Consider the following 24,103-nt stretch of genomic DNA (forward strand, 5'->3'; position numbering starts at 1 on the left):
GAGGGAAGAGGAAACATGGTAATGTTCTGTCACAATTAGAGAGAGATGGGAAACGAACCTGTAATTAACCTAAGTCAATATCTAACTAACACAACATACCGTGACAAAACATAAGTGAAAATGCCAGTCTTTGACCTGGTCTGCAGTGGCAGGCATGGGCATCACCAGTAGATTGCGGAGGAAAAGGCTGGCTTTGGAAACACAGAGAGTATGACAAGAACATCAACAACAGTGCCATCTAGCTGTGCTTAGCTATTACTGCACGGACATGACTTTAAACACCCAGTGAAGTCAAAAAACCTGATTTGCCTATACCTTTCCACACTAGGAGGATGGAATTATACTATGAAACTGTGAAAATTATGATATTGCCCTTTTAGTGTAAGAGATGTGTTTTAGGTTGACACCACCAGGCGGTAAATTAGTTAATAAATGAGTTAATAGACCAATAAGAAAGAGAGTTCCAAACCTCTCTGCCAATAACAGCTAGTTTTCAGTTTTCCCCTCCCCACTCAGACCACTCCCAGACAGTCCTAGCTAAATTCTTGCTAGAGAAACTGCTCTTTGCTAAGAAGCTATTATTTCATTTTTACCATTTTAATTGAAAACAATCACAGTAAGATACTTAATTGTTACCCAGAAATAATTTAATATTGAGATAAAACAGGTGCATTGGAGCTTTACAGCTGTTCCAGTCATGATGGAGTACAGTTTTCCTACACTGTTTTTCAAGTTAATTAGCTGGAAATTCTATGGACTGTTATTGGTCAATATGCCCCTCTGGAGGTAGTGCACGACATTCACCCACCAGACGCCCTGGAAAAACTACTGGAAAAACTCCTGGCCCTGGGGAGGATGAAAACATTAAACCTTTACACCGACGAAGGAACAACAACTGTGATTGGACAGAAACTGACAGGGCTGAGCTGGCTGGCTGTCTGCAAGGTTGCATATTACAACACTTTGCATCTGTCATTAAAAATATACTCGTACATTATGAAACCAAATGTTATTTGTCAAATGTGCCAAAAACAACAAGTGTAAGTAGACCTTACAATGAAATGCTTTCCTACAAGCCCTTAACCAACAATACAGTTTTAAGAAAATCCCGAAAAAAATTAAGAGATAATAATAACAAATAATTAAAGAGCAGCAGTAAATAACAATAGTGAGACTGTATACAGGGGGCACCGGTGTCGAGGTAATTGAGGTAATTATGTACATGTAGGTAGAGTTATTAAAGTGGCTATGCGTAGATAATAACAAAGAGCAGCAGCAGCATGGGGGGGGGGTGTTCAATGCGAATAGCCTGAGTAGCCATTTAATTAGCTGTTCAGGAGGCTTATGGCTTGAGGGTAGAAGCTGTCTAGAAGTCTCTTGGACCTAGACTTGGCCCTCCGGTACCGCTTGTCGTGCGGTAGCAGAGAGAAAAGTATGACTAGGGTGGCTGGAGTCTTTGACAATTTTTAAGGCTTTCCTCTGACACCACCTGGTATAGAGGTCCTGGACAACAGGAAGCCCCGGTGATGTACTGGGCTGTACACACTACCCTCTGTAGTGCCTTGCGGTCGAAGGCCGAGCAGTTGCCATACCAGGCAGTGATGCAACCATTCAGGATTCTCAGTCTCCTGAGGGGGAATAGGTTTTGTCGTGTCCTCCTCACAAATGCCTTGGTGTTCTTGGAACATGTTAGTTTGTTGGTGATGTGGACACCAAGGAACTTGAAGCTCTCAACCTTCTCCACTACAGCCCCGTCGATGAGAATAGGGGCGTGCTCGATTCTCCTTTTCCTGTAGTCCGCAATCATCTCCTTTGATCACGTTGAGGGAGAGGATGTTGTCCTGGCACGACACGGTCAGGTCTCTGACCTCCTCCCTCAGAGTTGTCGGTGTCGTGTCTTTACTATCATTAAATTAAGACTTATAGTTTTTATCAAATATTCTCTGTAATTAGTATTATGCGATTAGACTGATTAATTATGTAACTGTAATTAACTAGGAAGTCGGGGCACCAAGGAAAATATTCAGATTACAAAGTTATCATTTTCCAATATAACCTTTCAGATATTTTCTATCGGATCAGTTAGTCTTCGAATTAATGAATTATTTACTTTACCTCACGTTAGTCTCATTCCAAACATCGTAAATTGTTGGTTATCTGCACGAACCTAGTCTTCACTATGAGTCATCCATACATCAATTGTCTTAAATCATTTAATTATTAACTAACTATACAATCACAGAAAGGCATAAACAAACATTAGGTAGTTACAAGGAAATGATAGTGGAGTTTCCCTAGTGGGATAAACCGGTATCGCGGCTTGGTGGACAAAAGGGGAAGTGGGGGTCAACTGAGATGAGACACTACAAAGTTGATAATTATAACAATTTAAATGCTAATCCTTTGAACATGAATGCTCAGTCATTCGGGAACAATTGCAATCAATATATATATTTACGCTCAGTGTGTTGTCTTGATCGCTGTTGAAAAGTTGTTTATTTTGTAGAATTGTCCGTCTCTCTCTCTCTCTCTCTCTCTCTCTCTCTCTCTCTCTCTCTCTCTCTCTCTCTCTCTCTCTCTCAGTTAGAGGGGATAGTTCAGAGCGACATTCATTCATGTTGTTGTAGAATGGATGTTTCGGCAGTTGTCGTTCTTCAATGATACCGAATTCCTAGCTGCAGACTAGTAATTAATATCAAAGACTTGTTCTTATTCTGTCGATATCGATAGTCTAAGAGTTTAACCACGTGGTATGGTTAAAAGATTCAGCAATGGTCTGCAACCTTCGTCCACTCGTAATTGAGAAAAACATGGTCTACTTGAGGAATTCTCAAGATTTATTTATTTTTCTCGGAATTGCAGAAAAGGGGCTGTCCCAGGATGCCTGACCCTAACTGGGCTCATGGGCGGTCCTCTGATTTAGTTCAACTCAAAAGGGAATTGGAGTTTCCTTCATTAAACAGTTCAAAATCAGATTACACAATTTCACAAACAGTATCATACTCACTCATTAATCTTATACAACAACTAGACGTAAACCTCATATCTGAGGCTTTTATATAAACAGCGTTTTGGTAATGTGGCCTTACCGTCTCCCATGAGCTTCCCCAAGTTGTAACAGTGGACCAGTTCGTAGCTGGGTTCTTCACCGATCTTTTATACCTTCTCCGGAACGTAAACGTTGTTCGGACCTCATGTTCTGTGAGGTGGAAGAAATGCCTTTGTTCTCTATGAAACTTCACTCTATCTCTATACTGTCTGGCCATGAGGAGATCCTCTCCTCAGGAATTTACGACCTCTCTCTGATCACAGCAGTCTGGTTGTAGAAGCATAGAGCGGGGATGGTGCTCGCTGTACCCAAAGAGGGCAACGTCATGACATCGGTGATCAGGCCTACCACTGTTGTGTCATCAGCAAACTTAATGATGATGTTGAAGTCGTGCCTGGCCGTGCAGTTATGAGTGAACAGGGAGTACAGGGGGGGACTAAACACACACCCCTGAGGGGCCCCTGTGTTGAGGATCAGCGTGGCGGATGTGTTGTTACCTACCCTTACCACCTGGGGGTGGTCAGGAAGTCCAGGATCCAGTTGCAGAGGGAGGTGTTTAGTCCCAGGGTCCTTAGCTTAGTGATGAGCTTTGAGGTCACTATGGTGTTGAATGCTGAGCTGTAGTCAATGAATATCATTCTCACATAGGTGTTCCTTTTGTCCAGTATGTCATCACTATTGTGTTGATTGATTAATTACAGTCAATAATTTGGGATTGAAAAGGCCTGGGAAGTCTAACCGGCCGAAGTGTGAGTATAAACCACATTTGATCACGTTCAAATTTTCTCAGAACACAAATATATGGGCATATTAATGAAAACATGATGTTATGTTTCCCCTCGCCAGATGTTATCAGCTTCTCTAGGCTTCCTGTAGCTTTGGTTGTTATCAGTAGGCTTATCTAGGCTTCCTGTAGCTGTGGTTGATATCAGTAGGCTTCTCTAGGCTTCCTGTAGCTGTGGTTGTTATCAGTATGCTTCTCTAGGCTTCCTGTAGCTGTGGTTGATATCAGTAGGCTTCTATAGGCTTCCTGCAACTGTGGTTGATATCAGTAGGCTTCTCTAGGCTTCCTGTAGCTGTGGTTGATATCAGTAGGCTTCTCTAGGCTTCCTGTAGCTGTGGTTGATATCAGTAGGCTTCTCTAGGCTTCCTGTAGCTGTGGTTGTTATCAGTAGGCTTCTCTAGGCTTCCGGTAGCTGTGGTTGATATCAGTAGGCTTCTCTAGGCTTCCTGTAGCTGTGGTTGATATCAGTAGGCTTCTCTAGGCTTCCTGTAGCTGTGGTTGATATCAGTAGGCTTCTCTAGGCTTCCTGTAGCTGTGGTTTATATCAGTAGGCTTCTCTAGGCTTCCTGTAGCTGTGGTTGTTATCAGTAGGCTTCTCTAGGCTTCCTGTGGCTGTGGTTGTTATCAGTAGGCTTCTCTAGGCTTCCTGTAGCTGTGGTTGTTATCAGTAGGCTTCTCTAGGCTTCCTGTAGCTGTGGTTGTTATCAGTAGGCTTCTCTAGTATTCCTGTAGCTGTGGTTGATATCAGTAGGCTTCTCTATGCTTCCTGTAGCTGTGGTTGATATCAGTAGGCTTCTCTAGGCTTCCTGTAGCTGTGGTTGATATCAGTAGGCTTCTCTAGGCTTCCTGTAGCTGTGGTTGATATCAGTAGGCTTCTCTAGGCTTCCTGTAGCTGTGGTTGATATCAGTAGGCTTCTCTAGGCTTCCTGTAGCTGTGGTTGATATCAGTAGGATTCTCTGGGCTTCCTGTAGCTGTGGTTTATATCAGTAGGCTTCTCTAGGCTTCCTGTAGCTGTGGTTGTTATCAGTAGGCTTCTCTAGGCTTCCTGTAGCTGTGGTTGTTATCAGTAGGCTTCTCTAGGCTTCCTGTAGCTGTGGTTGATATCAGTAGGCTTCTCTAGGCTAGAGAAGGATTCCTGTAGCTGTGGTTGATATCAGTAGGCTTCTCTAGGCTTCCTGTAGCTGTGGTTGATATCAGTAGGCTTCTCTAGGCTTCCGGTAGCTGTGGTTGATATCAGTAGGCTTCTCTAGGCTTCCTGTAGCTGTGGTTGATATCAGTAGGCTTCTCTAGGCTTCCTGTAGCTGTGGTTGATATCAGTAGGCTTCTCTAGGCTTCCTGTAGCTGTGGTTGATATCAGTAGGCTTCTCTAGGCTTCCTGTAGCTGTGGTTGATATCAGTAGGCTTCTCTAGGCTTCCTGTAGCTGTGGTTGATATCAGTAGGATTCTCTGGGCTTCCTGTAGCTGTGGTTTATATCAGTAGGCTTCTCTAGGCTTCCTGTAGCTGTGGTTGTTATCAGTAGGCTTCTCTAGGCTTCCTGTAGCTGTGGTTGTTATCAGTAGGCTTCTCTAGGCTTCCTGTAGCTGTGGTTGATATCAGTAGGCTTCTCTAGGCTAGAGAAGGCTTCCTGTAGCTGTGGTTGATATCAGTAGGCTTCTCTAGGCTTCCTGTAGCTGTGGTTGATATCAGTAGGCTTCTCTAGGCTTCCGGTAGCTGTGGTTGATATCAGTAGGCTTCTCTAGGCTTCCTGTAGCTGTAATGATATCAGTAGGTTTCTCTGGGCTTCCTGTAGCTGTGATTGATATCAGTAGGCTTCTCTGTGCTTCCTGTAGCTGTCGTTGATATCAGTAGGCTTCTCTGGGCTTCCTGCAGATGTGGTTGTTATCAGTAGGCTTCTCTAGGCTTCCTGTAGCTGTGGTTGTTATCAGTAGGCTTCTCTAGGCTTCCTGCAGCTGTGGTTGTTATCAGTAAGCTTCTCTAGGCTTCCTGTAGCTGTGGTTGATATCAGTAGGCTTCTCTGAGCTTCCTGTAGCTGTGGTTGTTATCAGTAGGCTTCTCTAGGTTTTCTGCAGATGTGGTTGTTATCAGTAGGCTTCTCTAGGCTTTCTGTAGCTGTGGTTGTTATCAGTAGGCTTCTCTCAGCTCCCTGTAGCTGTGGTTGTTATCAGTGGCTTCCCTAGGCTTCCTTTAGCTGTGGTTGTTATCAGTAGGCTTCTCTCGGCTTCCTGTAGCTGTGGTTGTTATCAGTAGGCTTCTCTCGGCTTCCTGTAGCTGTGGTTGTTATCAGTAGGCTTCTCTGGGCTTTCTGTAGCTGTGGTTGTTATCAGTAGTTTTCTCTCGGCTTCCTGTAGATGTGGTTGTTATCAGTAGGCTTCTTTAGGTTTCCTGTAGCTTTTGTTGTTATCAGTAGGCTTCTCTGGGCTTCCTGTAGCTGTGTTTGTTATCAGTAGGCTTCTCTAGGCTTCCTGTAGCTGTGGTTGTTATCAGTAGGCTTCTCTAGGTTTTCTGCAGATGTGGTTGTTATCAGTAGGCTTCTCTAGGCTTTCTGTAGCTGTGGTTGTTATCAATAGGCTTCTCTCAGCTCCCTGTAGCTGTGGTTGTTATCAGTGGCTTCCCTAGGCTTCCTTTAGCTGTGGTTGTTATCAGTAGGCTTCTCTCGGCTTCCTGTAGCTGTGGTTGTTATCAGTAGGCTTCTCTCGGCTTCCTGTAGCTGTGGTTGTTATCAGTAGGCTTCTCTGGGCTTTCTGTAGCTGTGGTTGTTATCAGTAGTTTTCTCTCGGCTTCCTGTAGATGTGGTTGTTATCAGTAGGCTTCTTTGGGTTTCCTGTAGCTTTTGTTGTTATCAGTAGGCTTCTCTGGGCTTCCTCTAGCTGTGTTTGTTATCAGTAGGCTTCTCTAGGCTTCCTGTAGCTGTGGTTGTTATCAGTAGGCTTCTCTCGGCTTCCTGTAGCTGTGGTTGTTACCAGTGGCTTCTCTGGGCTTCCTGTAGCTGTGGTTGTTATCAGTGGCTTCTCTCGGCTTCCTGTAGCTGTGGTTGTTATCAGTGGCTTCTCTGGGCTTCCTGTAGCTGTGGTTGTTATCAGTGGCTTCTCTAGGCTTCCTGTAGCTGTGGTTGTTATCAGTAGCCTTCTCTGGGCTTTCTGTAGCTGTGGTTGTTATCAGTAGGCTTCTCTAGGCTTCCTGTAGCTGTGGTTGTTATCAGTAGGCTTCTCTGGGCTTCCTGTAGCTGTGGTTGTTATCAGTATCAGACTGAAGCACAGACTAATTGTGCAGGTTGACAAATCATTCAGGGTTTTTTGGCGGCGGCGGTGGCGGTGGCGGTGGCGGCGGCGGTGGCGGCGGCTGCGGCGGTGATGGTGGGTATGAGCTTCCATATAAAACAGCTCGTCGAGGTAAATTCACTTAATTTGTTTTCAGTACCAGTTAGCTGTTACTACTTGCAATGATTTGCATGATACCGAATAAAATGAAGCCTGGTTTGTTGTAATGTTGGGTTAACGTGGGCTAACGTTCATTTATGATAGGACAACGTTACCTGATGAAGAAATGCTGTTGCAACAATTAACCCTGTGCTTTTGTCTGAAATGTAATGAATGTAGCCTACAGACGACAATATAAACCATGTAATTGTCTGCATATACACGCTTGTGAATTGTTGCGTTGTTTAAGAGTGTAATATGTTTTAAAAGAAACGTTTATGTCATTGTTGAATAGTTTGTGTTTACTGGCTAGCGGCTACTATGATATTTACGGTCAATTTGAGCTGTGGACCAAGAATGTCGAGTTGCCCGCCACAACGAAAGCCAAGGCAAGGATGTAACGTGAATCGAAAAGTAGGACTGTCTTTTACCACCCCACTCCTCAGACTCTCCTATCTCGTTATGGGAATAGAGCCAAAGAGAGCAGAGGGTGTGAGTATGACAGTAAATAGATTATACTTGCTTGACATTCCTGCTATTTGCACTGTCACTCTGACATTTGCTGTGATCAACGTAGTGAAAGATCCTGCTTGTCAAGGGACTTTTTCACATTCAATTATAGAGACGGAAAGAGCTAGAGAGAGCGAGAGAGCGAGAGCGAGAGAGCGAGAGAGCGAGAGAGAGCGAGAGAGATATAGAGAGAGAGCGAGAGATAGAGACAGAGAGAGAGAGAGAAGGAACGAGAGAAAGAAACTGCCATTTGCTTTTCATTGTCAGTTCTTGTGATCTCAAGCACACGAGTTATAGTTCATGGTGTCCCTTAGAATGTCGAGTCCAGAAAGAAGTACTGGTTTAATAAGGAACTTTGGAGCAGAGAAAAGCAATACGAACTTTTGACTGAATGTCTTTCCACTCTTCCAGTCAGCATTTGACAAACTCTGTCCATGAAATAATAACTTTTACTTCTCACTCTCGCTTTCCCCTGTGTTTTTTTTCTTGCTTGTTCTGATATTGTGTGTGTGCGTCGTGTGTGTGTGTTGCCTATGGGTCTCTGTTCACACGGCATGAGCCCGGCTGGACCCAGCTGTGACCCACTGGGCTCATCAGACACCGCCTCCTGACCCAAAGACCACTAGGAAATGAAGTTCTGGACACAGTGGTGGAAAAAGTACTACATTCTCATACTTGAGTAAAAGTATAGATACATTAATAGAAAAAGACTCAAGTAAAAGTGAGTCATCCAGTAAAATACTACTTGAGTAAAAGTATAAAAGTACCTAAGTATCAAAAGTAAAGTTATTTGGTCTAAAATATACTTAAGTATCAAAAGTAAAGTTATTTGCTAAAATACACTTAAGTATCAAAAGTAAAGTTATTTGCTAAAATATACTTAAGTATCAAAAGTAAAAGGTACAAATCATTTAAAAAAATCCTTATATTAAGCAAACCATCCAACAATTCTATTGTTTTTTATTTATTTATTTATGGATACTCAGACATAATTTACAAACAAAGCATTTGTGTTTAGTGAGTCCACCAGATCAGAGGCAGAAGTTATGACCAGGGACGTTCTCTGTTTAGTGAGTCCACCAGATCAGAGGCAGAAGTTATGACCAGGGACGTTCTCTGTTTAGTGAGTCCACCAGATCAGAGGCAGCAGGATGACCAGAGATGTTCTCTGTTTAGTGAGTCCACCAGATCAGAGGCAGCAGGATGACCAGGGATGTTCTCTGTTTAGTGAGTCCACCAGATCAGAGGCAGAAGGGATGACCAGGGATGTTCTCTGTTTAGTGAGTCCACCAGATCAGAGGCAGTAGGGATGACCAGAGATGTTCTCTGTTTAGTGAGTCCACCAGATCAGAGGCAGTAGGGATGACCAGAGATGTTCTCTAGGTAAGTGCCTGAATTTTGACCATTTCCCTCTCCTATTAAGCATTCAAAACATAACGAGTACTGTTGTGTGTCAGGGTATGGAGTAAAACAAAAAAAATATATATATATATATATAAATAGTAAAGTAAAGTACAGATGCCCCCTAAAACAACTTAAGTAGTACTTTAAAGTATTTTTCTTAAGTACTTTACACCACTGCAAATACACATATCTCCAGATATACAATCTGAAAGCACCAACAAAAAGGAGAAAAATGCCCAAGCAAGGCACACACACTAAACGTATTTCCATTACCTCTACTACATTTCACAATGAAAAAGCTGTAGTGTAGAAATGCAATCAGTGCTGTTCTGGCTGGGACGCTGACCTGATCGGGGTCATCATCTGGCGGGGCAGGTGAAGCAGACAGATTGACAGTGTTCTTGACGACTCCTTTTCCCCATGAAGGACGTAAAAGTTACGTAGAACGACGAGATCACCCGGGAGGATGACAACAAGGGTAGATGTTATTCCCGATATGAAACCAGACGTGGATCCGAACCAACGTGACCCTGAACAGCTTCTACTCCCAAGCTATTAGACGGCTAAATAGTTCACCAAATAGTTGATTTGGCCCTTTTTGTACTAACTTTGCCTCATCACACACGCTGCTGTTACTGTTGACCGTCTGTCACTTTATTCCTAGTTATATGTACATATCTACCTCAATTACCTCGTACCCCTGCACACAACTCAGTACTGGTACCATGTGTATATAGCCTAGTTATTACCTCGTACCCCTGCACACAACTCAGTACTGGTACCATGTGTATATAGCCTAGTTATTACCTCGTACCCCTGCACACAACTCAGTACTGGTACCCTGTGTATATAGCCTAGTTATCATTACTCAGTACTAGTACCCTGTGTATATAGCCTAGTTATCATTAACTCAGTACTAGTACCCTGTGTATATAACCAAGTATCATTACTCATTTATTTATTTATTTAACCTTTATTTAACCAGGAAGGGCTCTTTGAGATTAAAATCTATTTTTCAAGAGCACCCTGGCCAAGATAAGCAGCAAGTCATTACAAAAAAATTACAGACAGACAACATGAAAAAGTACAAGTAATCGAGTAAAAACCATTGAATTCACAGGGGTATAAAACAGCAAATTAAAAATATTGACAGGTCAGGGAATCAGTCTCAAGATCATTCATTAGTGATTTAAAAACACCAATCAGGACAAGTTTTTCCAGTTTAAAAGTATTTTGTAAGGCGTTCCAAGACGATGGGGCAGAGTACATAAAAGCCCTTTTACCAAATTCAGTTCGGACATTTGGAACAGTTAGCAGGATAACGTCCAGCAAACGAAGAGAGTACCCACCACATTTCTGAACAATAAAAATGCACAAATAAAGAGGTAGTAAACCCAAAATGGCTTTGTAAATAAAAGTATACCAGTGACTGAGCCTACGAGTGACTAGAGAAGGCCAGCCAACCCTGGTATACAAAGTGCAGTGGGTGCGTAAGGGTTTTGCAGTTTAAAATAAATCTCAAAGTGCCATGGTAAAGAGTGTCAATTGATCTCAAACACTGAGTGGAAGCATTCATATATAAAATATCCCCATAGTCTAGTAAAGGCATAAATGTAGCTGATACTAGACTCCTTCTGGCTTCAAAATAAAAATAGGTCTTATTCCTAAAATAAAATCCCAATTTCAGCTTCAATTTGTTTGTAAGTTGTTGAATATGCAATTTAAAAGAGAGGCCGTCATCAATTAAAATTCCAAGATATTTATATGAGGTTACAACATCAATCTCCTTGCCCTGTCAGGTAGTAACAGGTGAAAGGTTCAGAGATCTATTTCTTGCATTAGAAAACACCATTAGTTTAGTTTTGTCAGTATTGAGGATAAGCTTCAATTGACACAAGGTATGTTGAACAGTATAAAAAGCAGTTTGCATGTTCTGGAAAGCTTTTGTAAGAAACGAGGCACAACAGTAAATAACAGTATCATCAGCATAAAAATGAAGTTGGGCATTTTAGACATTTTTGTCTAAATAATTTATATAAATAGTGAATAAGAGAGGACCAAGTACAGAGCCTTGGGGCACACCATTCAAGACAGACAATTTAACAAACATAAGCCCATCAAATTGAGTGCACTGAGTTCTATCAGACAGATAGTTAGCAAACCATGCAACTGCATGCTTCGAAAGACCTACACTCGACAATCTCTGCCTTAGTATAGCATCATCGACTGTATCAAAAGCCTTAGAGAGATCAATAAACGTGAGACACAGTGCTATATTTTGTCAAGGGCCTTAGTGATATCATTTAAAACCTTCAAGGCTGCTGTAATTGTGCTATGCTTCTTCCTGAAGCCCGATTGGTACATTGATAAAATAGAGTTAGTAAATAAAAACTCTTTTAGCTGTTCACTCACAAGGGTTTCAAGTATTTTCACCAGGGGTGACAGCTTTGAGATTGGTCTATAATTATTTAAAAGAGTTGGATCGCCCCCTTTAAAAGTCGTAGGACAAATGCCGATTTCCAGATCTTTGGAATTTCAAAACATTCCAGGGTTAGATTGAACAGAGATGTACGTGGTTCAGCTATCAAATCAGCTGCCAGATTTAAAAAGCAGGGATCAAAAAGATCAGGACCTGCAGGCTTTCTCTGATCTAAGGATTTCAGGGCTTTATGTACCACCTGCACTGAGAATGGCAAAAAGCTAAAAGTTTGACCAGCTCTCACTGGTTCATCCACACGGGGTTGTAGAGACAGAGGACGCTCATTGAAACAATTCAGCATTTCAGTTTTGTCATATACAGCAACAGAGTCCTTCAAAACACATGACGGTAATTCATTAACATTACTGTTACCAGACATAGACTTAATAGCCTTCCAAAACTTTCCAGGGTCATTCAGGTTATCGGTGGTAACAGACATAAAATATTCAGACTTGGCCTTCCTGAGAAGAAAAGAACACTTGTTTCGTAACTGCCTAAAAATAAGACAATCAGCATCAGAACATGATGTCCTTGCTTTAGCCCAGGCTAGATTACGGTCGTGAATAATACAAGACAGCTCAGAAGAAAACCATGGATTATCCCGCCCTTTAACCCTGAACCTGCGGAATGGGGAATGTTTGTTTACTATTTGGAGAAAACCATCATGAAAGAATTTCCAGGCAGTTTCCACATGAGAGATAAGCTCAATCTTGCTCCAGTCGAAATAAAACAAATCATGAGTACTGGTACCAAGTGTATACAGCCTAGATATTATTAACTCAGTACTGGTACCCAGTGTATATAGCCTAGACATTATTAACTCAGTACTGGTACCCAGTGTATACAGCCTAGATATTATTAACTCAGTACTGGTACCCTGTGTATATAGCCTAGATATTATTAACTCAGTACTGGTACCCAGTGTATACAGCCTAGATATTATTAACTCAGTACTGGTACCCTGTGTATATAGCCTAGATATTATTAACTCAGTACTGGTACCCAGTGTATACAGCCTAGATATTATTAACTCAGTACTGGTACCCAGTGTATATAGCCTAGACATTATTAACTCAGTACTGGTACCCAGTGTATACAGCCTAGATATTATTAACTCAGTACTGGTACCCTGTGTATATAGCCTAGATATTATTAACTCAGTACTGGTACCCAGTGTATACAGCCTAGATATTATTAACTCAGTACTGGTACCCAGTGTATATAGCCTAGACATTATTAACTCAGTACTGGTACCCAGTGTATACAGCCTAGATATTATTAACTCAGTACTGGTACCCTGTGCATATAGCCTAGATATTATTAACTCAGTACTGGTACCCAGTATATATAGCCTAGATATTATTAACTCAGTACTGGTACCCAGTGTATATAGCCTAGACATTATTAACTCAGTACTGGTACCCAGTGTATACAGCCTAGATATTATTAACTCAGTACTGGTACCCTGTGCATATAGCCTAGATATTATTAACTCAGTACTGGTACCCAGTATATATAGCCTAGATATTATTAACTCAGTACTGGTACCCAGTGTATATAGCCTAGATATTATTAACTCAGTACTGGTACCCAGTATATATAGCCTAGATATTATTAACTCAGTACTGGTACCCAGTATATACAGCCTAGATATTATTAACTCAGTACTGGTACCAAGTGTATACAGCCTAGATATTATTAACTCAGTACTGGTACCCAGTGTATACAGCCTAGATATTATTAACTCAGTACTGGTACCCAGTGTATATAGCCTAGATATTATTAACTCAGTACTGGTACCCAGTATATATAGCCTAGATATTATTAACTCAGTACTGGTACCCAGTATATACAGCCTAGATATTATTAACTCAGTACTGGTACCCAGTGTATATAGCCTAGACATTATTAACTCAGTACTGGTACCCAGTGTATATAGCCTAGATATTATTAACTCAGTACTGGTACCCAGTGTATATAGCCTAGATATTATTAACTCAGTACTGGTACCCTGTGCATATAGCCTAGATATTATTAACTCAGTACTGGTACCCAGTATATACAGCCTAGATATTATTAACTCAGTACTGGTACCCAGTGTATATAGCCTAGATATTATTAACTCAGTACTGGTACCCAGTGTATATAGCCTAGATATTATTAACTCAGTACTGGTACCCAGTATATACAGCCTAGATATTATTAACTCAGTACTGGTACCCAGTATATACAGCCTAGATATTATTAACTCAGTACTGGTACCCAGTATATACAGCCTAGATATTATTAACTCAGTACTGGTACCCAGTGTATATAGCCTAGATATTATTAACTCAGTACTGGTACCCAGTGTATATAGCCTAGACATTATTAACTCAGTACTGGTACCCAGTATATATAGCCTAGATATTATTAACTCAGTACTGGTACCCAGTGTATATAGCCTAGACATTATTAACTCAGTACTGGTACCCAGTATATATAGCCTAGACATTATTAACTCAGTACTGGTACCCAGTATATATAGCCTAGATATCATTAACTCAGTACTGGTACCCAGTGTATATAGCCTAGATATTATTACTCAGTACTGGTACCCTGTGTATATAGCCTAGTTATCATTACTCAGTACTGGTACCCTGTGTTTATAGCTAACTTATTAACACGTACCCCTGCACATCAACTCTACTGGTACCCCATGTTTATATCCAAGTTATTACCTCGTACCCCTGCACATTGACTCTACTGGTACCCTGTTCATAGCCAAGTTATTACCTCGTACCCCTGCACATCAACTCTACTGGTACCCAGTGTTTATATCCAAGTTATTACCTCGTACCCCTGCACATTGACTCTATTGGTACCCTGTTTATATCCAAGTTATTACCTTGTACCCCTGCACATTGACTCTATTGGTACCCTGTTTATATCCAAGTTATTACCTTGTACCCCTGCACATCAACACTGCTGGTACCCCATGTTTATATCCAAGTTATTACCTCGTACCCCTGCACATTGACTCTATTGGTACCCTGTTTATAGCCAAGTTATTACCTCGTACCCCTGCACATCAACTCTACTGGTACCCCATGTTTATATCCAAGTTATTACCTCGTACCCCTGCACATCAACTCTACTGGTACCCAGTGTTTATATCCAAGTTATTACCTCGTACCCCTGCACATCAACTCTACTGGTACCCCATGTTTATATCCAAGTTATTACCTCGTACCCCTGCACATTGACTCTATTGGTACCCTGTTTATAGAGCCAAGTTATTACCTCGTACCCCTGCACATTGACTCTATTGGTACCCTGTTTATAGAGCCAAGTTATTACCTCGTACCCCTGCACATTGACTCAGTACTGGTACCCCATGTACATAGTCAAGTTACCTCGTACCCCCGCACATCAACTCAGTACTGGTACCCCATGTACATAGTCAAGTTACCTCGTACCCCCGCACATCAACTCAGTACTGGTACCCCATGTACATAGTCAAGTTACCTCGTACCCCCGCACATCAACTAGGTACTGGTACCCCATGTACATAGTCAAGTTACCTCGTACCCCCGCACATCAACTAGGTACTGGTACCCCATGTACATAGTCAAGTTACCTCGTACCCCCGCACATCAACTCAGTACTGGTACCCCATGTACATAGTCAAGTTACCTCGTACCCCCGCACATCAACTCAGTACTGGTACCCCATGTACATAGTCAAGTTACCTCGTACCCCCGCACATCAACTAGGTACTGGTACCCCCGTGTTTATAGCCAGGTTTTTACCTCGTACCCCTGCACATGGACTCTAATGGTACCCCGTTTATAGTCAAGTTATCATTACTCATTGTGTATTTATTATTACTTGTATTATTACGTGTTTAACTTTTCTATTATTTCTATATTTCCTTTCTCTCTGCATTTTATTTTTTATTTATTTATTTTACCTTTATTTAACCAGGTAGGCAAGTTGAGAACACCTTTATTTAACCAGGTAGGCAAGTTGAGAACAAGTTCTCATTTACAATTGCGACCTGGCCAAGATAAAGCAAAGCAGTTCGACAGATACAACGACACAGAGTTACACATGGAGTAAAACAAACATACAGTCAATAATACAGTATAAACAAGTCTATATACAATGTGAGCAAATGAGGTGAGAAGGGAGGTAAAGGCAAAAAAGGCCATGGTGGCAAGGTAAATACAATATAGCAAGTAAAACACTGGAATGGTAGTTTTGCAATGGAAGAAAGTGCAAAGTAGAAATAAAAATAATGGGGTGCAAAGGAGCAAAATAAATAAATAAATTAAATACAGTTGGGAAAGAGGTAGTTGTTAGGGCTAAATTATAGGTGGGCTATGTACAGGTGCAGTAATCTGTGAGCTGCTCTGACAGTTGGTGCTTAAAGCTAGTGAGGGAGATAAGTGTTTCCAGTTTCAGAGATTTTTGTAGTTCGTTCCAGTCATTGGCAGCAGAGAACTGGAAAGAGAGGCGGCCAAAGAAAGAATTGGTTTTGGGGGTGACTAGAGAGATATACCTGCTGGAGCGTGTGCTACAGGTGGGAGATGCTATGGTGACCAGCGAGCTGAGATAAGGGGGGACTTTACCTAGCAGGGTCTTGTAGATGACATGGAGCCAGTGGGTTTGGCGACGAGTATGAAGCGAGGGCCAGCCAACGAGAGCGTACAGGTTGCAATGGTGGGTAGTATATGGGGCTTTGGTGACAAAACGGATTGCACTGTGATAGACTGCATTGTTGGGAAAGACCCATAAGTAAACATTTCACTGTTAGTCTACATCTGTTGATAACGAAGCATGGGACAAATACAGTTTTAATAACTATTTTAATAACTAGTTATTTTAATAACTAATTCAGTTAATTCAGAAAGGAGTCAGATATTCCAATTTTCCTTATGACCCTAACCCTGCTAGGGGCTGGAAGGGTGCAGGGCACTGAGGCCAGTGATGAAATCAGTGGAGGCTGCTGAGGGGAAGACAGCTCATAATAATGTCTGGAACAGAGGAAATGGAATGGCATCAACCATATGGAAACCATGTGTTTGTTGCATTTGATACCATTCAAACTATTCCGCTCCAGCCATTACCACAAGCCCCGTCCTCCCCAATTAAGGTGAGGGATGGGAAAGACAGGGTGAGGGATGGGAGAGACAGGGTGAGGGATGGGAGAGACAGGGTGAGGGATGGGAGAGACAGGGTGAGGGATGGGAGAGACAGTGTGAGGGATAGGAGAGACAGGGTGAGGGATGGGAGAGACAGGGTGAGGGATAGGAGAGACAGGGTGAGGGATGGGAGAGACAGGGTGAGGGATTGGAGAGACAGGGTGAGGGATAGGAGAGACAGGGTGAGTGATGGGGGAGACAGGGGGTGAGAGACCAAAGCTTGGGCTCATCAATCAATCCAATTTATTTTATAAAGCTCTTTTTACATCAGCAGTTGACACAAAGTTCTATACAGAAACCCAGCCTAAAACCCCAAAGAGCAAGCAAAGCAGAAGCACGCTGGCTAGGAAAAAAAATCCCTAGAAAGACAGGATCCTAGGAATAAACCTAGTGAGAAACCAGGCTCTGAGGGGTGACCAGTCCTCTTCTGGCTGTGCCTGGTGGGGATTGAGAGTCCTTGGCCATTAAGGCCACACCATACTCTTCTGTGTTAGGTTGTACTAGGGAAATGCAAGGTATATCCTAGTGTGAGAGCTGCTGTTTCTCCAGACTGTCCCAGGCTATGCCAGACTAGGTTTGCTGTGCTCTGTTTTCTCATGCTGAACTAAGCTACACTGAGCACTACTTTGCTTAGCTGAACAAAACAGTACTCTGCTGTTGGCTATGGCTAGAACCAGATGGAACCAGCTGGGAGGACATCTCATCAACACCTTACCATGTTGTTGTCTACATATTATTAAATCAATAACCAACTGCATTTATTCATGTTTAGTAGGAGATTGTGGTTTGATTTAATTAATTCCAAAGGTATTTTATCCCTCATAATTTCTAGAGGGCTGATAATTCAATACATCTAATTAATTCTGCAGGTATTTTTTTACTTTGACTCATTTCTGGAGGCCGCAGACTCCATCTGGCCCAAACTGCACAGAGAGGAGAGAGCTTTGGGGAGAACACACACATCCATCAGTCCGCTGAGATCCTGGGTGCAGAGAGACTGGGGCTCCATGCTAGGGCAGTGGGAGCTCCAGCCGGGATGAGCCGCGAGGTTGACCATGCCCAGCAGAGTTCTTTCTAGGCTGGGGAGGCAATAAAAGTGTGGGCACCTGCACACACCAGCAGGCACTGGGGCAACCGCACCGCCAGCTGGCTTTCAAAGAGCCCTGCCAACACCAAGCATAACCTGGAGGGTAGGAGAGAGAAGAGACGCAGGGAGGGAGGAGTAGGAGGAAGAGAGAGGAGTAGGAGAGAAAGCAGAGAAAATAAGAGGGAGGGAGAGAGAGTGTGTGAGAATGAGGAAGGTGGACAGGAGCAATTATGACCATCTATAATCAGGTTAGCATCAAGGAAAAAGTCCAGCATTATTACCATCTATAATCAGGTTAGCATCAAGGAAAAAGTCCAGAAATATGACCATCTACAATCAGGTTAACATCAAGGAAAAAGTCCAGAAATATTACCATCTACAATCAGGTTAACATCAAGGAAAAAGTCCAGAAATATGACCATCTATAATCAGGTTAATATCAAGGAAAAAAAGTCTACAACCGTTGGAAGCAGCTGGCTAGTGGTGAAAAGTCAGTGGGGTTGCTGCAATGTACCTAGGCATTTCTGACTGAGGGAGGAGAGAACTGTACATAATTTTAACTGCACTGTGTTATATTAGCAGTATAGCTCACCACACCAGGATGAGCTGGTTCTGTACAGAACAGTTAAAGCATCAGTCATGAACAACCCAGTTTGATGAGTCATATACACTATAGACAACAACTCAGTTTGATGAGTCATATACACTATAGACAACAACTCAGTTTGATGAGTCATAAACACTATAGACAACAACTCAGTTTGATGAGTCATAGACAACAACCCAGTTTGATGAGTCATATACACTATAGACAACAACTCAGTTTGATGAGTCATATACACTATAGACAACAACTCAGTTTGATGAGTCATATACACTATAGACAACAACTAAGTTTGATGAGTCATAGACAACAACCCAGTTTGATGAGTCATATACACTATAGACAACAACTCAGTTTGATGAGTCATAAACACTATAGACAACAACTCAGTTTGATGAGTCATAGACAACAACCCAGTTTGATGAGTCATATACACTATAGACAACAACTCAGTTTGATGAGTCATATACACTATAGACAACAACTCAGTTTGATGAGTCATATACACTATAGACAACAACTAAGTTTGATGAGTCATAGACAACAACCCAGTTTGATGAGTCATATACACTATAGACAACAACTAAGTTTGATGAGTCATAGACAACAACCCAGTTTGATGAGTCATATACACTATAGACAACAACTCAGTTTGATGAGTCATATACACTATAGACAACAACTCAGTTTGATGAGTCATAGACAACAACCCAGTTTGATGAGTCATATACACTATAGACAACAACTCAGTTTGATGAGTCATATACACTATAGGCAACAACTCAGTTTGATGAGTCATATACACTATAGACAACAACTCAGTTTGATGAGTCATAGACAACAACCCAGTTTGATGAGTCATAGACAACAACTCAGTTTGATGAGTCATAAACACTATAGACAACAACCCAGTTTGATGAGTCATATACACTATAGACAACAACTCAGTTTGATGAGTCATAAACACTATAGACAACAACTCAGTTTGATGAGATGCTTTAGTATTTCCTGTTTATCTTAGTCATACTTGTGGCTCTATGTTGAACGTGTATTTTGGTGTGTGTGTGGGTGTGTGTGGGTGTACGTGTAACTGCCTACAGACAGTTTTCACAAGCAATAGGGAACATGGTTTGCATACAAATGACTTCATACTCACCCAGATAACCAGCAGAGGCACAGCGCTACAGGGTCTGGCAATAGCAGACGGTACCCGTTAGAGAGACAGCCAGTATGTGTTCGTGTGTAGTTGCAATACCTGTTGTTGGTGTGTGTGTGCATGAGGCGGTGCAGTAAAGAGTTGAGGAACCCTGTCAGTTCTTTCTGTAGTCTCTTGCTGAGCCGGGCTCTGTTTCTGTCTCTCCCTGACTCACAGCGTGTGCCTGCAACTCCGTACCAAGCAACAGGTCCAGCAGTGAGTTGGTCTCCTGTCTGAACGAACAAGAGACACACACACACTTAATGATGCCCTCTGTCAATCACAGGTTGAACTGTGTTTCTCGCCACCTCATTTAAGACAAGGTGACACAGGCTCTAATAACTATAAGACATTACCACTCATTTCACAGGCTCTAATAACTGTAAGACATTACCACTAATTTCACAGGCTCTGTCAACTATAAGACATTACCACTAATTGCACAGGCTCTGTCAACTATAAGATATTACCACTAATTTCACAGGCTCTAATAACTATAAGATATTACCACTAATTTCACAGGCTCTGTCAACTATAAGACATTACCACTAATTTCACAGGCTCTGTTAACTATAAGACATTACCACTAATTTCACAAGCTCTGTCAACTATAAGACACCACTAGTAATTTCATTCAGGCGGTATTTTCTCATAGTTTCATGGTGATAGGTGATGGGTTATTGCAAACAGATGCTGCCAAGAAACTCAAGTAATTCAAATGCACCAATGAGACAGGACACACACAAACACAGACGTGCACACACACACACACACACACACACGTGCATCATTACCCTTGTATGACTGACACAGGGAGTGAGAATGGTGAGGGAGCCACGTCAGAGCTGGTTCTCTCTGACCTGATTAGGTAAAACAATAAAATGATTTAAACAACCTCTTTGCTCTGTAGAAAATATAAAATACAAATGAAAACAAATGAACTCAGGTAACAACAACAACAAAAAACAGCCAAAAGAAAGAGATGAGACAGGGAAGAAGAGTTCTACTGTGGTAATCGCATCAAAGAGCCACAGACACATGAACACAAGGAATGAAGCTAACAATTAGAACACATTGGGTGATTAGCCACAGACACATGAACACAAGGAATGAAGCTAACAATTAGAACACATTGGGTGATTAGCCACAGACACATGAACACAAGGAATGAAGCTAACAATTAGAACACATTGGGTGATTAGCCACAGACACATGAACACAAGGAATGAAGCTAACAATTAGAACACATTGGGTGATTAGCCACAGACACATGAACACAAGGAATGAAGCTAACAATTAGAACACATTGTGTGATTTACCACAGACACATGAACACAAGGAATGAAGCTAACAATTAGAACACATTGGGTGATTAGCCACAGACACATGAACACAAGGAATGAAGCTAACAATTAGAACACATTGGGTGATTAGCCACAGACACATGAACACAAGGAATGAAGCTAACAATTAGAACACATTGGGTGATTAGCGGTGGTGAACGTACCCCTCAACTTTATGACTGTGTTTGTAAACAAATCTCGGAGCAGTAAGTTGATTTACAGTGAGGGTTTAGCTGTGTGACTGTTTATCAACACAATGTGTTTACCAATGTGAACGTTTAGGTCCTGTGGCCGTACTGTACCTCTAAACTCTACAGCTTAATGCATTTATTGAATTAGTTGTGTGTTGTGAACGAACCCCAGGGCAGTGTGATAGTGTTAAACTGTTTAAACGTTAATAAATTAGTTGTCACGCGAACGTACCCCTCAGCTGTGCAACGTAATGAGTTAAGCCGTGTGTGAGTGAATTAGTTGTGTTGTGAACGTCCGCTCAGAGCAGTGGGATAGTGTTGTGCTATGAAATTAGTTGTGTTGTGAACGTAACCCTGAGTAGAGTGCTGAGGGGGGGGGGGGGTTGTCTTCTCAGCCAGACGTGACTCAGGGAGGGGTTTGCATACACACAGAGTGAACATGCACACACACACACACAAACACACACATTCATAAGAATGATGATCTGTGAGGTCTGCTTACTTACAGGCTCCAACCAACAGTGAAATGCTAACTTACAGGCTCCAACCAACAGTGAAATGCTTACCCACAGGCTCCAACCAACAGTGAAATGCTTACCCACAGGCTCCAACCAACAGTGAAATGCTTACCCACAGGCTCCAACCAACAGTGAAATGTTTACTTACAGGCTCCAACCAACAGTGAAATGCTTACCCACAGGCTCCAACCAACAGTGAAATGCTTACCCAAAGGCTCCAAATCAAATCAAATTTTATTTGTCACATACACATGGTTAGCAGATGTTAATGCGAGTGTAGCGAAATGCTTGTGCTTCTAGTTCCGACAATGCAGTAATAACAAGTAATCTAACTAACAATTCCAAAACTACTGTCTTGTACACAGTGTAAGGGGATAAAGAATATGTACATAAGGATATAGGAATGAGTGATGGTACAGAGCAGCATAGGCAAGATACAGTAGATGGTATCGAGTACAGTATGTACAAATGAGATGAGTATGTAAACAAAGTGGCATAGTTTAAAGTGGCTAGTGATACATGTATTACATAACGATACAGTCGATGATATAGAGTACAGTATATACGTATGCATATGAGATGAATAATGTAGGGCAAGTAACATTATATAAGGTAGCATTGTTTAAAGTGGCTAGTGATATATTTACATCATTTCCCATCAATTCCCATTATTAAAGTGGCTGGAGTTGAGTCAGTGTCAGTGTGTTGGCAGCAGCCACTCAGTGTTAGTGGTGGCTGTTTAACAGTCTGATGGCCTTGAGATAGAAGCTGTTTTTCAGTCTCTCGGTCCCAGCTTTGATGCACCTGTACTGACCTCGCCTTCTGGATGATAGCGGGGTGAACAGGCAGTGGCTCGGGTGGTTGATGTCCTTGATGATCTTTATGGCCTTCCTGTGACATCGGGTGGTGTAGGTGTCCTGGAGGGCAGGTAGTTTGCCCCCGGTGATGCGTTGTGCAGACCTCACTACCCTCTGGAGAGCCTTACGGTTGAGGGCGGTGCAGTTGCCATACCAGGCGGTGATACAGCCCGCCAGGATGCTCTCGATTGTGCATCTGTAGAAGTTTGTGAGTGCTTTTGGTGACAAGCCAAATTTCTTCAGCCTCCTGAGGTTGAAGAGGCGCTGCTGCGCCTTCTTTACGATGCTGTCTGTGTGAGTGGACCAATTCAGTTTGTCTGTGATGTGTATGCCGAGGAACTTAAAACTTGCTACCCTCTCCACTACTGTTCCATCGATGTGGATAGGGGGGTGTTCCCTCTGCTGTTTCCTGAAGTCCACAATCATCTCCTTAGTTTTGTTGACGTTGAGTGTGAGGTTATTTTCCTGACACCACACTCCGAGGGCCCTCACCTCCTCCCTGTAGGCCGTCTCGTCGTTGTTGGTAATCAAGCCTACCACTGTTGTGTCGTCCGCAAACTTGATGATTGAGTTGGAGGCGTGCGTGGCCACGCCGTCGTGGGTGAACAGGGAGTACAGGAGAGGGCTCAGAACGCACCCTTGTGGGGCCCCAGTGTTGAGGATCAGCGGGGAGGAGATGTTGTTGCCTACCCTCACCACCTGGGGGCGGCCCGTCAGGAAGTCCAGTACCCTGTTGCACAGGGCGGGGTCGAGACCCAGGGTCTCGAGCTTGATGACGAGCTTGGAGGGTACTATGGTGTTGAATGCCGAGCTGTAGTCGATGAACAGCATTCTCACATAGGTATTCCTCTTGTCCAGATAGGTTAGGGCAGTGTGCAGTGTGGTTGAGATTGCATCGTCTGTGGACCTATTTGGGCGGTAAGCAAATTGGAGTGGGTCTAGGGTGTCAGGTGAAATGCTTACTTACAGGCTCCAACCAACAGTGAAATGCTAACTTACAGGCTCCAACCAACAGTGAAATGCTTACCCACAGGCTCCAACCAACAGTGAAATGCTTACTTACAGGCTCTATCCAATAGTGCAAAAAAGGTATTAGGTGAACAATAGGTAATTAAAGAAATAAAAACAACAGTAAAAAGACTGAAAAATAACAGTAGCGAGGCTATAGACAGTAGAGAGGCTATAGACAGTAGAGAGGGTATATACAGTAGAGAGGGTATATAAAGTAGAGAGGCTATTGACAGTAGAGAGGCTATAACAGTAGAGAGGCTATAGACAGTAGAGAGGCTATAGACAGTAGAGAGGCGTTATACAGTAGAGAGGCTATATACAGTAGAGAGGCTATATACAGTAGCGAGGCTATATACAGTAGAGAGGCTATAGACAGTAGAGAGGCTATAGACAGTAGAGAGGCTATATACAGTAGAGAGGCTATATACAGTAGCGAGGCTATATACAGTAGCGAGGCTATATACAGT

The sequence above is a fragment of the Oncorhynchus clarkii genome, chromosome 15 (assembly GCF_045791955.1).
Source record: "Oncorhynchus clarkii lewisi isolate Uvic-CL-2024 chromosome 15, UVic_Ocla_1.0, whole genome shotgun sequence".
NCBI classification, from domain to species: Eukaryota; Metazoa; Chordata; class Actinopteri; order Salmoniformes; family Salmonidae; genus Oncorhynchus; species Oncorhynchus clarkii.